Here is a 15,844-nt window from a genome sequence, read left to right on the forward strand (position 1 = left end):
AACAACACCACCTCCAACAGCTTCATCTGAGCAGTACCACCTTAATATATATTGAAATACAAGATTGTACTTTATTTATGTTTTCTATGTATATTATTTGTAATACGAGAATATACTATATATTTTTTATGAATTTTTTAAGGAAAACTAGCAGTGAAAATGGTCCCAATGTCTTCCATCTATATCTATACTGCTATTAAAAGAACAAACATGACTTCCCCTACATCCACACCAGAAAGTGCACATGGGATAACCCCCCCACGTCCGATCAGACCCACTTGATACCATCCAACTGTCCACGTTACATCAACCATACTACAATCAAATCAACGGTTCACAACAAATGTTTTGCCGGCAGACTCCCCCATTCAGGATGCTACACAGCCCCACGATGACACCTCCTGGGAATTAAACAGCACCTCCATGATCTACGCCGCCACCACGCCAGGAACCGCTGCGATCAGCGCTGGTGTATGCGATGTCCTCGACCCGCCTTGCTCCCCTACCTCTCCTCGCCCCTCCGCCGTCGCCATGCCGCCTAGCCCCTCGTGGCCGCAATGTCCCCCGCCCCGGTGCACGTCATTCCTCAACCCGCCTTGCTGCCCAACCTTTCCTCGCCCCGCCATCATCACCACACCGCTGTCGTCCCTGGTGGCCGCGACGTCCTCCACCCGGTGGTCGTCCTCGACCACAGCATGTTGCCCTACCTGCGGTGTCATCACCCCATGTGGCCCGCAGCATCTCGAGGACATATGACTACTTTCTGACCTGCCAGCGCATAGGTTAGATCATTTGAATTCGCAAGTATAGATGATCAGGCAGAAGACAAAAGGAAATTGCTCTTTTAATCTGACAATCTATAATTTGTACTGTGAAATTTGATACTTACAGTACATCATGATCTGCATGACAAACTGAGTTGACAATATGGCATCCTTTGAGCATAGTGGGGCATGTACTCCCTTTCAGGACCTGACAAACAACGACAATTCAGGTAAATACATATATCATGTACTCTTACGTACTTCAATCTTGTAAATCCAAAATATATCGTTGCCTCACAGGTCAAAAAACATATCCAAAAGAACTAAAGAGACAGAGGGAAAGGGAGAGGTAAAAAGGGATGCAATACTAAAAAATTATGACAGGAGGCAACGGATTTAAGAAAGCTACGTCTGCTATTATAAATGTAACCAACACTCTATCAAAGCCACCCGTGGCCATGTCGCCTGGTTACTCCATTTTCTCATACATTTCATGAATCACAAGTAAAGTCGTATTAATCAAGTCTTCTTTTGGACATGTTTTGACATTGTGGACAGGCCCAGTGCGTAGTCTGCTGTCACCCTGCAACGACACACCCCAGCTGCGGAAGGTCATGTGTTCTCTTGTCAAACATAATACCTTAGTTTGTGTCTCAACAACTGACATTGTACATACAATTATGATGCAGGCATACCTGTTGATATGATAATGAGTGATCAGACTCCACTTCATGCTCCAAATTCATTAAGAGCACACCAGATAGTGTCGGTTCTAACAAGGAAAATGTCCATAATATTGACTCTGACATTGAGTCCTCCCAACCGACTATGTTACGACCGCCACTTCAAGCCTACAGATGCAGCACTCCATATGGTACTCAATTGTGGCTCATATTATCTATCATACTTAATTGACACTTACACCCTACATCTGATTGACAAAACACTTTTGCTCATGTTGTCTTGTACCTAATTAACACCTATTATACAAAAGCAAAACAAGCACTCAAGAGGCGGAGGGAAAGTGGCCAGTATGAGCAACATAGACAAGGTATATTACAAAGCCTACGTGACAAACGGCGTCGAGCCAAATCTACAGTAGTCATTACAACGGTAGCACAGGTGATGCCAGCTACATGAAACACTGCATATCCAATCTTTGATTTCCTAACTTACAGTCACTCAATTTCTATAGCTGATGAAGATTGTGATTGCCGACAGAGCATCTATGAGTAAGGTCAGGTGGAAGTGTGTTCTTACTGAGTGCATGCATCTCTAAGATGATAAATATCGGTTTCTATCCATCCTCAGATGACACAGATGCCACACCAGCATGGGTATTAAACAGAGCCAAAGAGTATTTTGGAAAATGATATGGTTAGTCTTACTTTTCTACATATTTCTACGAATTACAACGAGAACGACCGGTTCGTCCACATAGGAGTACAACTAAAATAATCATTTTCTTCAGATATTCATTCCAATAAACATGGACGACGTTCACTGGTACCTATGTGTTATAAATGCCAGGAAACTATGTGTTCAAGTGTCGACTCGCTAGGCCCATCAATGAACCGCAAGGACCTCACTAATACGGTCAGTAGTTAGTCCTACTGACCCATCTTTTCATAAGAAGCTATTTTTCCTCTTATTTCTCACTTTTCATGCTCATACTTTTTTCATTTGTTGGTACAACAGCTAGAAGGACTGGATGATTTATTCAAATATGCATCCGAGCACATGGAATTAAAATCCAATAAGTGGATTGATCTAAATGTTACAACATGGAAAAGAGAATAATATATTAAGAGCAGTCTTCAGACGAATGGGTACGCCTCCTAATATAACTCAAACCATTTATGCTTAACATGGTACATTTGGTATGTTGTTATGTTTATTTTTTCACTGCTTAGCACTCCTGAAGCACATTTCATTAACAGATTTGGTATGCCAATGCAATTGACAGACCACCTCACATGAGATCTGGCCTAAATAATGGAGCTCAAGGCCATACATTTCATTGGGCTGCATATAGTATAGAAAATGCGTTACCATTTCTAGATTTGAACAACAAATATGTTACTCCTCGCATGGAAAGAAGCAGTTAGATAGCATACCTGTATGTGTTTCACTAACATTCTTCCACTACTCTATATCATCCATGCCAACATAGAGAAATAGAAACATCTCACAAATGAATGACAATGTGGCGAAGCCGCCTGTTGTGCATACAATGGCATAAGCATCAGCAAAGTTCAGATGTCAAATGATGGAGTCAGATGTATTTTTGATACAAATAGTGCAGATACCAACCTGCTTGTGACCCTGGAACTCTTTGTTACTTAGTGCCGGTAATAATGCGACATTACAACCTGAGAATACCACAAGAATCAAGCAACCACCACAAAAAATGACTCAACATCAATTATAGCCAGCTGATTGTGACAAATTAAGCCACCCGGGATTCAAATCCACAACTCAATTAGCTTTGTCACAACATGGTTGCCTCAAAAATGTCACCTGACTAAATCCCCACCGATAACCATAGGTGCACTAACAACATCTAATCGAACATCATACCTTCAGCAACCGAGCACGTACACGAACTGCGAACTTCTTCCCGGAGCGACTGTGTGAGCCAAGCACGGGGGGCGATGTTACGGCGGGCACAATGGACTGAATCTCGGTCCAATTCGAGATGCCTCCTCCCACATCGTGTACAGCAGCTCGCATCTCGATTTGCTCTAGGCAGTACGATGGCGGGGGCAGAGCTGATCTAGGGAAGATCAGCGGGGTTGGCGGCGAGGCAAGGCCACAGTGGTGACAGGAGCTAGCGGGGAGAGGCCGTTGTGTGGATAAGGGCCGGCGGGGAGAGGTCGTCGTGGGGGTAAGGGCCGGCGGGGTGGGGCTATGGTGGGGATAGGACGAGACGGGGCGAGGCCGTGGTGGTTGTGTTGGTGGTGTGGGTTGGGGGGAGGGGGGCCGCCGGGCATCGTCGTGGCCGGAGAACGGCGTGCTGCAGAGGAGGCGCCGTGCTACAGAGGAGGATGCTGGCGGAGGAATCAAGTCATGAGTGGAGAAAGCAAAGTGATAGTGTTTCACGGTCTCACTGCACACCACTGGAGAAACCGAGAAAGCAAAGTGCGACGGGTTATCCTGTTGCTCCTTCTTTTATTTTACTTTTTACCGGCTGCTCTTTATTAGTGTTCCTCTATTTTTTTTACAAAAATCCGACCTCTGGTTGCTTTTCTGTGGCCTAATTACGCCACTCAGACTGAACCGATCATCGACCAAATGGATCATTGGGCGTGTCTCTTTTGTTTTATTTTTAATATATATGATCGACAACACATTCGGTGAAGAATATTTATATGGGTTCCTCTCTAAATAATTATGCATTAAAAATTCATTTTTTTATTTATAGCCCTTTTGTTCATTTGATTTATATAAAAAAATGTGTTCAGAAATTCAATTCCTTTATTGATATCCCTTTTGTCATTTGATTTATATTAGCGGCAAGTGTTCAATTCTTTTTCCATTGAGCATGTCCGGTATGGCTGTGTGGTTCAGTTATCCTCATTTTATTATACTAATTGTAACATCCCAAATTTTTAATTTGGAATGTTATACATTAGATCATCATTGCATATCATATTTTTTTTTGCATTTTGGTTGATTCTAGAAATTCTACGCAACTCAATGACCCACGGAGAGAGTTGGGGATTTCGTTATTTTCATATTTGAGTTTTCTCAAATTTTGAGAATAGGATCATTTGATTTTATTTATTTTATCATCAATTATTTCTATTACAAAAATATGAGAGAGGGAATAAAATGACTTTCCCAAAATGAAGAAATATTGAGGATTTAATAATAAAATCAAATAAGATTTTATTTCAGAGTTTTTCGGTGTTTTATTTGAATTTAGGAAAAATGTGCGTTTTTCAAAATTGCATTTAGGTCCCAAATAAATGTTCACCTTGTGCGGCTTGATTTTAGAAGCCCGTGAAAATTTATTTCGGAATTTTTGGAGTCCGTTTAGTATTTCTATATATTTTTCTTCTGCGCGTAATTTAAAAAAAACGCGCACCGACCTACGGGCCGTTGTCCTGGTCGGACACCGGCTCGGGCAGGCTTTATAAGCCGGGGCAGCCCACCCGGGAAAACCCTAGCCGCCCCAGCCCCAAGACGCTGCCGCTGCCGACGCCGCCGCGCCGCTGCCCGCCGCCGCCCCGCCGCCTCGCCGCCCGCCGCCGCACGCCGCCCGAGGTTCGCCGCCGCCGTTCGGTTTTTCCATCGGTTTTTCCGTCGGTTTTTTTAGATTTGGTTTTTTTAAATAGATCGGTTTTTCCGGTTTATTTAAATAGTGAGCGTTCGCCCGTTTGTTCATTCTAGCGAACGTTCGTCGTTTTTCTTTTTCTCGGATTAAATCCGCGATTTTTCTGATCGCGATTCCTGATCCGATTTTCGTTTTAGTACAACTTTTCGCTCGTTTATCGGAATCAGGCGATTCAAGCGCCTAGAGTTTCGTCTCGAAACCCTCTATCTGTTTAACTAACTTAAACTAGATTTTTCTACTGTAAAATTTGCCCTAGATCCAGATTAGTAGAATGAAGTTGTTTTCTTTCGCCGTTTGACTTTCGTTGCTTCGTTCGATTTGATTCTTTTTTCCAACCGGAGTTCTTAAGTTGAACCTTCTGGTTAGATCTCTTCTTTGAGTTTTACCCATGCATTAGATGAGTACTTATTGTATGCTTGTTTGTTTGTCTGCGATAGAATATCCGGAGTGCGCCGCCTGTTACTTCGAATCTCTAGGTTTCGCGGATCATCAGCAAGGCAAGTAACACTTTGATCATACCTTTCCTACTACCCTGTTTTATTGCATTATATCAATCCTCACACATTGCATGATTAGGATCTAATTAAATTGTGGGATGGGAAGTAGTTGAGGTAGTACCTATTACCTGTTTATTATCAAACCTTTGGGAGTTACTTCTACGTTTGCTTAATATGCCATGCTATGCTAGTAGACGTGGATTGGGTGAGTGATATCCATGACAGATGTGAGTTTTGTTAATTAATGGTTTATCTAAGGTGGCAACTTAAACACACATCTGGGTGGATTGAGGCACATAGGTATTCCAGGACTTGCCTGTTTTCTTTTGGACTGCCACCCAGGCTCAAAGGGATCACGAGACTATTCATACTAGAAACTTCCGTGTGCAGCCACAAGATATTATGGGCTCTAGCATAGCTGACTAAGTTGTGCGAACTCTTACAGTGGTAGACTAGCAGATGTAGGGGATGTAGGTGGTACGGTCTACCCGATCGTAAGGTGCTAGCGCTTCTGAAAGACTATGTCTCGGTCATCCGTCTTCTCAAACACCATGTAGTGCGAGAAACCAAACGGAGCCGATCGAGTCTTGTGGGGAAAAGTGCGCAAACCTCTGTAGAGTGTAATAAATTAATCATGGTTAGCCGTGTCCCCAGTTATGGACGTCTTGAGTATCTAGTACCTAGATTATCATGTGAATCTCAACATGTTACTCTAAATTAATTTTGTTGGGTTATGTTTAATGATGATGCTTAATTGGGATTGAGAATGCTGTCAACCATTCTCAATGTTTAACAACTACCATGATAGTTAAATAAATCTATTTCTTTGAAGTAGGGAAAAATTGGCTTTACGCAAAACTGTAACCATAGAGCTTTCCACCAGCCAATTATGCATATAGTGTAGCTGTTTCATTCCATTACTCTCTATGTGTTACATTGCCAGCATATTCCATGTGCTGACCTGTTTCGGGCTGCAATGTTAATGTTGCAGACTTTTCAGACGACGATTAAGGAGTTTTTAGGTCATGGTTCTATACTCAGTGATGCCGTTGGAGTTGATGGACTCACTTATCTTCCAAGCCTTTTGCTGTTATCGTTATTAGATGGCCTTAAGCCATATTTATTGTAATAAGTTCTCTATGGAGACACTCGATGTAATAAGTGTGTGATTGCTACTCTGCTATAAATCCTCCGAGTACTGTGTGGTGTCAGCATTACTGATCCAGGGATGACACCGGAGCACAGAGATCAGACTGTTTGAGGTCTGGTCGCTACAGAGATGGTATCAGAGTACATGCTGACTGTAGGACACAACCACTAAGCTAAAAGACATAGATCACTATCCAGTCTCTTCTCTTCTGACTTCTCATCTTTTCTACTCTTTTAGGATGGCGGATGCAAGGAACAAGTTCACGCAACCGGATGAAGATACACCCTTTGGACGTCACTTGAAGGAAGTCACTAGATACCTGAACATAGGAGTACCAAGCTTCACAGGAACCTATAACGCCACTTTACCTGAAGAAGAGAGCTGGATGATTCAAGTTCAAGTTCCAGGAAGGACGTTCATGCCAGTCACTGAGCCCATAGAGTTTTCTTTTGATGCACCAACTTGGAGTCTAGGAAAGAGCATGGCAGCTCACATCGCCATGGGACGCATTGGAGAAGTCTACCGCAAGGATCTCAAGGATACTATCTAGCAGATTTGTGGGCGCCGAGATGAACACTGGGAGATGATCAGCACCAGGAAGGATAGATCAATTGCAGCTTTTATCCAGGAGCTAGACCAGCACATTCGACGACAGGAGAACCAGATGTGCGCCGACATGATAGATCTGAAGAAGGCTAAGACTAGAATCAAGGAACTGGAGGAAGAACTCAAGGCTACACGTGAAGATTATGAATAGGAAATTGAAGTATTGGTGGAGAAGAATGATGACCTGATCAAGAAGATTGGAATATTTATGGGAAGCCCTACGCTAGTAGAGGAAGACGAAGAACCCAAGGAGATTAGCCCAGAAGACTACATCATCATCGACGGCACCGATTCAGATCCAGATAGTAGCGATGATGACTATGTTGATGAAGCTGGAGCAGATATCATGGAGTCTGCAACCGAAGAATATTTCTAGTAGACCACCTCATCAGTAGTAGTAGTCCACCATGTAAATATAGTAGTCCGAGCACTTTTGCAATAGATAGATCGATTATATGCCCTTGTTTGATTGAATGAAGTGAATTGTTTGCTTTTGCCTCATGTGCATATGGGTAGTGTTTTCTCTTTAGACCCCCTCTATTCTTACATCTCATCTTTTCTAAAACCCCTCAGATGCCTCCGAGACGTGACCCCGGATTTGCCTTTCCACTAGAGCTCACCCAGTTGATCCAGCAGTAGAACACATTGATGCAGTTGCTAGTCCAGAATCAAAACCAGGGGAACAACAACAACAACCCACCACCACCACCACCTGTTGATCACTTAGCCCGTTTTCTTAGGCTGAATCCGCCGGTGTTTTCCAATAGCACCGAGCCGATAGTAGCAGATGATTGGCTCCGCAAGACAGCTAGGGAGTTGACCACAGCAGGATGCACAGATGCGGAGAAGGTGAAGTTTGCCGCACATCAGCTAGAAGGACCCGCAGCATCATGGTGGGAGAACTTCACAGCCACTTTCCCTGTCGACACTGTCACATGGGACCAGTTTCAGCAGGCTTTTCATACTGCACATGTTTCAGCAGGAGCTATGGCCATGAAGAAGCGTGAGTTTCGCAACTTGCGCCAAGGAGGACTGACAGTTGGCCAGTATGTGGAAGACTTTAGTAAGTTAGCATGTTATGCACCAGATGACGTCGCTACGGATGCAGCTAAGCAGGAGAAGTTTCTGGAAGGACTGAATGATGAGATGAGCATGCAGTTGATGGTAGCAACCATCAACAACTACCAGGAGTTGGTAGATCGTGCTCTTATGATTGAAGGGTAGCAGCAGCAAATTAAGAATCGCAAGAGGAAGTATGGACAAGGGAAGTACACTTCAGGAGCTCAGCAGAAGCCACGTTTTACCCCTAGACCGGGAGGACATTTTCAGCATACCCATGGAGGAGGTAGCTCGCACAATCACAATGGCACCAAGAATGGTAATGGCAACGGAGGAAGCAACGGCCAGAATCGCACCAACCCATCAACCCCAGCCAAGAAGGACCTGAGCCAAGTCACTTGCTTTAAGTGTCAGAAGACCGGACATTATGCCAATGAATGTCCTGAAGGCCAAAATGGCAATGGAAGTTCTCGGAAGAAGTCGAACCCTTTCAACAGGGGACAGGTGAACCACGTTAGCGTGGAGGAGGTTGAAGCTCAGCCCGATGCAGTAATAGGTAAGTTTTTGGTTAAGTCATTTACTGCACTCGTTCTTTTTGATACTGGTGCATCGCATTCATACATCTCAAGGGGATTTGTCGATAAGTATAACCTATCAACCCAAGCCCTTAGGTCACCCATGTTAGTAACCTCGCCTGGAGCAGAGTATGTGGCTAGTCTATGGTGTGATCGGTTACCATTAAGGATTGGTAACTATGTTTTTCCCTCAGACCTAATAGTATTGGAATCCCAAGGATTGGATGTGATATTAGGCATGGATTGGTTATCAAAGTATGAAGGGAATATTGAATGTGCTAGTAAGTCAATTTTGCTTACCACCCCAGAAGGGAGAAGGATCAAGTATGTATCCCGGCATGTGCCAAAGAGGACTCAAGTAAATTGCCTAGCAGGAGTTGTGCAGGAGGAAGTACCGGTGGTAAGGGATTTCCCTGAAGTATTTCCAGAGGAGTTGCCAGGCATGCCACCGGATAGAGATATTGAGTTTTTGATTGAGCTATTGCCAGACACAGGGCCAATATCAAAGAGACCATATAGGATGCCAGCAAAGGATTTGGTGGAAATTAAGAAGCAGATTAAGGAGTCACTGGATAAGGGTTATATCTGCCCAAGTTCTTCACCTTGGGGATCGCCAGTACTTCTAGTGGAGAAGAAGGATGGATCATTATGGATGGTTGTTGATTATCGAGGATTGAATGAAGTAACGATCAAGAACAAGTACCCACTACCAATGATAAATGATCTGTTTGATCGATTGCAAGGAGCTAAGGTATTTTCCAAGATTGATCTGCGATTAGGATACCACCAGTTGAAGATTCGAGAATAGGATATACCTAAGACAGCTTTTACCACCAGGTATGGGCTGTACGAGTATACCGTTATGTCATTTGGTCTGACTAACGCACCTGCCTATTTTATGAACATGATGAACAAAGTATTTATGGAGTTTTTGGATAAGTTCGTCGTAGTGTTCATTGATGATATCCTGGTTTACTCGAAGAATGAAGAGGAGCATAAGGAACATTTGCGACTAGTACTTGGAAAGCTCAGAGAACATCAATTATATGCCAAGTTCAGCAAATGTGAGTTTTGGTTGAAGGAAGTAGGATTCCTCGGACACGTTATATCTGGAGAAGGTATAGCCGTTGATCCCACTAAAGTTGATACTCTGACCAAGTGGGAAGCCCCAACAACAGTTGGAGAGATCCGGAGTTTTCTTGGACTCGCAGGATACTACCGGAGATTTATTGAGAATTTCTCAAAGATTGCGAAGCCTATGACTGAGTTGTTGAAGAAAGATACCAAGTTCATATGGATGGAGGAATGTGAGGCTAGTTTCCAGGAGTTGAAGAAACGTTTGGTTACCTCACCAGTGTTGATTTTGCCAGACCAGACCAAAGATTATGAGGTGTATTGCGACGCTTCACGTCGAGGACTTGGAGCAGTGCTTATGTAGGAAGGGAGAGTTGTTTCATATGCCTCAAGATAACTGAAACCTCATGAGTTGAATTATGCCAGGCATGATTTGGAGTTAGCAGCCGTAGTGCATGCATTGAAAACATGGAGACATTTTCTGATTGGAAATCATTGTGAGGTGTACACGGATCATAAGAGTTTGAAATACATCTTCACACAGAAGGAGTTAAACCTCAGACAAAGGAGATGGTTGGAGCTCATCAAGGATTACGATATGAGATTGCATTACCATCCCGGAAAGGCTAATGTAGTAGCTGACGCATTAAGCCATAAGAGCCATGTCAATACATTAATGACGGGAGAAATACCAAGGGAGTTAGCAGAAAATCTTCGTGAACTATGTTTGAAAATAGTTCCGAGAGGCTATGTAGCAGCATTGGAGATTCAGTCAACTTTGATGGATAGAATCAGAGAAGCTCAGAAGACTGACAAAGAGATTGCCTCCATTAAGGAGAAACTTAGCAAAGGAAAAGCTAAGGGATTTCGTGAGGATGAGCACGATACCCTATGGTTTGAAGACTGCATTTACGTGCCCAATGACCCGAAGATCAGGAAGTTGATACTGCAAGAGGCACACGACTCACCGTATTCAATTCACCCAGGAAATACCAAGATGTACTTGGATCTGAAGGATATTTTCTGGTGGACCGGAATGAAGAAGGATATTGCGGAGTATGTAGCAGTTTGTGATGTATGTCAGAGAGTAAAGGCAGAGCATCAGAAGCCAGCAGGATTGTTACAACCATTGCCGATACCCGAATGGAAGTGGGATAAGCTAGGCATGGATTTTATCACAGGATTACCTAGGATCGTTCAGGCTATGACTCGATTTGGGTTGTAGTCGATCGATTGACGAAAGTAGCTCATTTCATCCCAGTAAAGACCACTTACACCAGTGCTAAGTTGGAAAAGATATACATGACCAGGATCGTATGTTTGCATGGAGTTCCAAGGAGTATCGTATCAGATAGAGGAACCCAGTTTACCTCAAAGTTCTGGAAGCAGTTGCACGAAACCTTGGGAACCAGGCTAGAATTCAGTACAGCTTTTCATCCACAGACAGATGGACAGACCGAGAGAGTCAATCAGATTTTGGAGGATATGCTGAGAGCTTGTGCGCTAGATTATGGATCTAGTTGGGACGATAATTTGCCATATGCAGAGTTCTCTTACAACAACAGTTACCAAACCAGTTTGAAGATGGCCCCTTTCGAAGCTTTGTAAGGAAGGAGGTGCAGGACACCGTTATCGTGGGACGAAGTTGGAAACCGCCAGTTGTTTGGACCTGACGTGATTAAAGAGTCTGAACAGAAGGTGAAATTGATTCGCGAAAGGCTCAAGATAGTCCAGTCCAGGCAGAAAAGTTATGCAGATTCTAAACGCAAGGAGACAGTTTACGAAGTCGGAGATAGAGCTTATCTTCGAGTATCTCCACTTCGGGGAACAAAGCGTTTTGGAGTTAAAGGGAAGTTAGCACCACGATTTGTAGGACCATATCGAGTTTTGGAGCGTATGGGAGAAGTGGCCTACAAGTTGAAATTGCCCGAAGGATTGTCAGGAGTTCATGATGTGTTCCACATTTCCTAGTTGAAGAAGTGTCATGCGGAGATGGCTGACATACCATTGAGAGACACAGTGCCATTGGAAACTATTCAGTTGGATAATGATTTGACCTACAAGGAGAAACCAGTTAAGATCCTCGAGTTTTCCAGCCGAGTTACCCGCATCAAGGTTATCAAGTTTTGCAAGGTTCAGTGGAGTCACCACACAGAGGATGAAGCCACCTAGGAACGAGAGGAAGATTTGCTCAAGGACCACCCTCACCTATTTTCTAGCCAACCCGAATCTCGAGGGCGAGATTCATCTTAAGGGGGGTAGGTTTGTAACTTCCCAAATTTTCAATTTGGAATGTTATACATTAGATCATCATTGCATATCATATTTTATTTTGCATTTTGGTTGATCCTAGAAATTCTACGCAACTCAATGACCCACGGAGAGAGTTGGGGATTTCGTTATTTTCATATTTTAGTTTTCTCAAATTTTGAGAATAGGATCGTTTGATTTTATTTATTTTATCATCAATTATTTCTATTACAAAAATATGAGAGAGGGAATAAAATGACTTTCCCAAAATAAAGAAATATTGAGGATTTAATAATAAAATCAAATAAGATTTTATTTCGGAGTTTTTCGGTGTTTTATTTTAATTTAGGAAAAATGTGCATTTTTCAAAATTGCATTTAGGTCCCAAATAAATGTTCACCTTGTGCGGCTTGATTTTAGAAGCCCGTGAAAATTTATTTAGGAATTTTTGGAGTCCGTTTAGTATTTCTTTTTATTTTTCTTCTGCGCGTAATTTAAAAAAACGCGCACCGACCTATGGGCCATGTCCGACCGGGACACCGGCCCGGGCAGGCTTTATAAGCCGGGGCAGCCCCCCGGGCAAACCCTAGCCGCCCCAGCCCCAAGCCGACGCCGCCGCCGCCGCCCCGCAGCGCCGCCGCCCGCCGCCGCGCCACCGTGCCGCGCCGCCTCGCCGCCCGCCGCCGCCGCCTCACGCCGCCCGAGGTTTGCCGCCGCCTCGAAATCCACGCCGGTTTTTTTATTTTTTTCGAAAAACCGTTCGGTTTTTCCGTCGGTTTTTTTAGATTCGGTTTTTTAAATAGATCGGTTTTTCCGGTTTATCTAAATAGTGAGCGTTCGCCCGTTCGTTCGTTCTAGCGAACGTTCGTCATTTTTCTTTTTCTCGGATTAAATCCGCGATTTTTCTGATCGCGATTCCTGATCCGATTTTCGTTTTAGTATAACTTTTCGCTCGTTTATCGGAATCAGGCGATTCAAGTGCCTAGAGTTTCGTCTCGAAACCCTCTATCCGTTTAACCAACTTAAACAAGATTTTGGTACTGTAAAATTTGCCCTAGATCCAGATTAGTAGAACGAAGGTGTTTTCTTTCGCCGTTTGACTTTCGTTCGATTTGATTCTTTTTGCCAACCGGAGTTCTTAAGTTGAACCTTCTGGTTAGATCTCTTATTTGAGTTTTACCCGTGCATTAGATGAGTACTTATTGTATGCTTGTTTGTTTGTCTACGATAGAATACCCGGAGTGCGCCGCCTGTTACTTCGAATCTCTAGGTTTCGCGGATCATCAGCAAGGCAAGTAACACTTTGATCATACCTTTCCTACTACCCTGTTTTATTGCATTATATCAATCCTCACACATTGCATGATTAGGATCTAATTAAATTGTGGGATGGGAAGTAGTTGAGGTAGTACCTATTACCTGTTTATTATCAAACCTTTGGGCGTTACTTCTACGTTTGCTTAATATGCCATGCTATGCTAGTAGACGTGGATTGGGTGAGTGATATCCATGACAGATGTGAGTTTTGTTAATTAATGGTTTATCTAAGGTGGCAACTTAAACACACATCTGGGTGGATTGAGGCACATGGGTATTCCAGGACTTGCCTGTTTTCTTTTGGACCGCCACCCAGGCTCAAAGGGATCATGAGACTATTCATACTAGAAACTTCCGTGTGCAGCCACAAGCTATTATGGGCTCTAGCATAGTTGACTAAGTTGTGTGAACTCTTACAGTGGTAGACTAGCAGATGTAGGGGATGTAGGTGGTACGGTCTACCCGATCGTAAGGTGCTAGCGCTTCTGAAAGACTATGTCTCGGTCATCCGTCTTCTCAAACACCATGTAGTGCGAGAAACCAAATGGAGGCGATTGAGTCTTGTGGGGAAAAGTGCACAAACCTCTGCAGAGTGTAATAAACTAATCATGGTTAGCCGTGTCCCCGGTTATGGACATCTTGAGTATCTAGTACCTGGATTATCATGTGAATCTCAACATGTTACTCTAAATTAATTTTGTTGGGTTATGTTTAATGATGATGCTTAATTGGGATTGAGAATGCTGTCAACCATTCTCAATGTTTAACAACTACCATGATAGTTAAATAAATCCATTTCTTTGAAGTAGGGAAAAATTGGCTTTACGCAAAACTGTAACCATAGAGCTTTCCACTAGCCAAATATGCGTATAGTATAGCTGTTTCATTCCATTACTCTCTATGTGTTACATTGCCAGCATATTCCATGTGCTGACCCATTTCGGGCTGCAACGTTAATGTTGCAAACTTTTCAGACGACGATTAAGGAGTTTTTAGGTCGTGGTTCTATACTCAGTGATGCCGTTGGAGTTGATGGACTCACTTATCTTCCAAGCCTTTCGCTGTTATCGTTATTAGATGGCCTTAAGCCATATTTATTGTAGTAAGTTCTCTATGGAGACACTCAATGTAATAAGTGTGTGATTGCTACTTTGCTATAAATCCTCCGAGTATTGTGTGGTGTCAGCATTACTGATTCAGGGATGACACCGGAGCACAGAGATCAGACTGTTTGAGGTCTGGTCGCTACACTAATAATTTTTATTAATATTTTTGTTATTAAGCATAACAAAAAAATATCTAGGTCATCTTGTGGTCTCTGGATGTTAAATTACATGGAGTACTTCACGGGAGATAGTTTGTCCGACACTCCCGAACATGTATATTTTGCATCATATCCTGATACTAATTATTTTGTGTTGTATCGTTATTTGAAAACTAAGTTTTATTACTGCTTCACTTTAGTTTCACATGGCAGATTTTAGAACAAAATTATCTGTCATTTTAGTCAACTCAGAATTCAATGATGACGATATAAGAAACCGAGATTTGGATGATGATGAAACCAACACAGATCCCACTCATTGTATGATCGTCGAAAGACCTCCTAACAAACCCAAAGCATCCAACTCATCGTCACAAGTTGAGCTCATCTCACGATCATTTATCATTTTGCCGTTTTTCACTCCAACAAATGATGACTTAATAGATGAACTTTGCTTGTTCATCAACATGGTTGATGATGTCCCGTTGCTAGAGTAAGACACATTCTACCAGTTTATTTTTGTTTCTAATAAATTATTACTCTTGTATAATTATAATTGACAAAATTCCCATTTCACAAGAGCGAATGGGTGAAAAGCTCTCAACCTTACCTATCAGTTTAAACTTGAGACATGTAAAGAAAATATTTTAAAAAATGAGTACATGGATCCTGGTTGTTTTAACATGGCTGTGAGGATACTGGCATGCCATGACGTCTAGTTTGCTAGAGTGTGATACGATAAGATTTGAATTCAAATTAATTGTTTATTTGGTCTTAATAAATGATATTGATTGATGTATTTCTAAATGCATGTATTCTTGTAGATTTTATTGCATTGTGATATTCTTGGGTTATTTTTATTGTTTGTCTTGGACCAACATAAAAAAGTTGTTTCTATTTTGGACCCGCTTTCGATACCCACTTTCAGAAAGCATATTCTTGAAACTAT

General features: G+C 42.6%; 1 long non-coding RNA gene across 1 annotated transcript; it reads right to left on the minus strand.

Annotated features, from left to right (window-relative positions):
* Positions 1 to 717: 717 nt before the first annotated feature.
* Positions 718 to 1,537, minus strand: LOC125553857. The gene is made up of 3 exons (XR_007304236.1): positions 1,460 to 1,537; positions 890 to 972; positions 718 to 768 (listed from the first exon to the last, which is right to left on the minus strand). It is a non-coding gene; the product is annotated as an uncharacterized LOC125553857 (long non-coding RNA).
* Positions 1,538 to 15,844: the final 14,307 nt, after the last annotated feature.

Source organism: Triticum urartu, chromosome 4 (assembly GCF_003073215.2).
Source record: "Triticum urartu cultivar G1812 chromosome 4, Tu2.1, whole genome shotgun sequence".
In the NCBI taxonomy this organism is placed as follows: domain Eukaryota; kingdom Viridiplantae; phylum Streptophyta; class Magnoliopsida; order Poales; family Poaceae; genus Triticum; species Triticum urartu.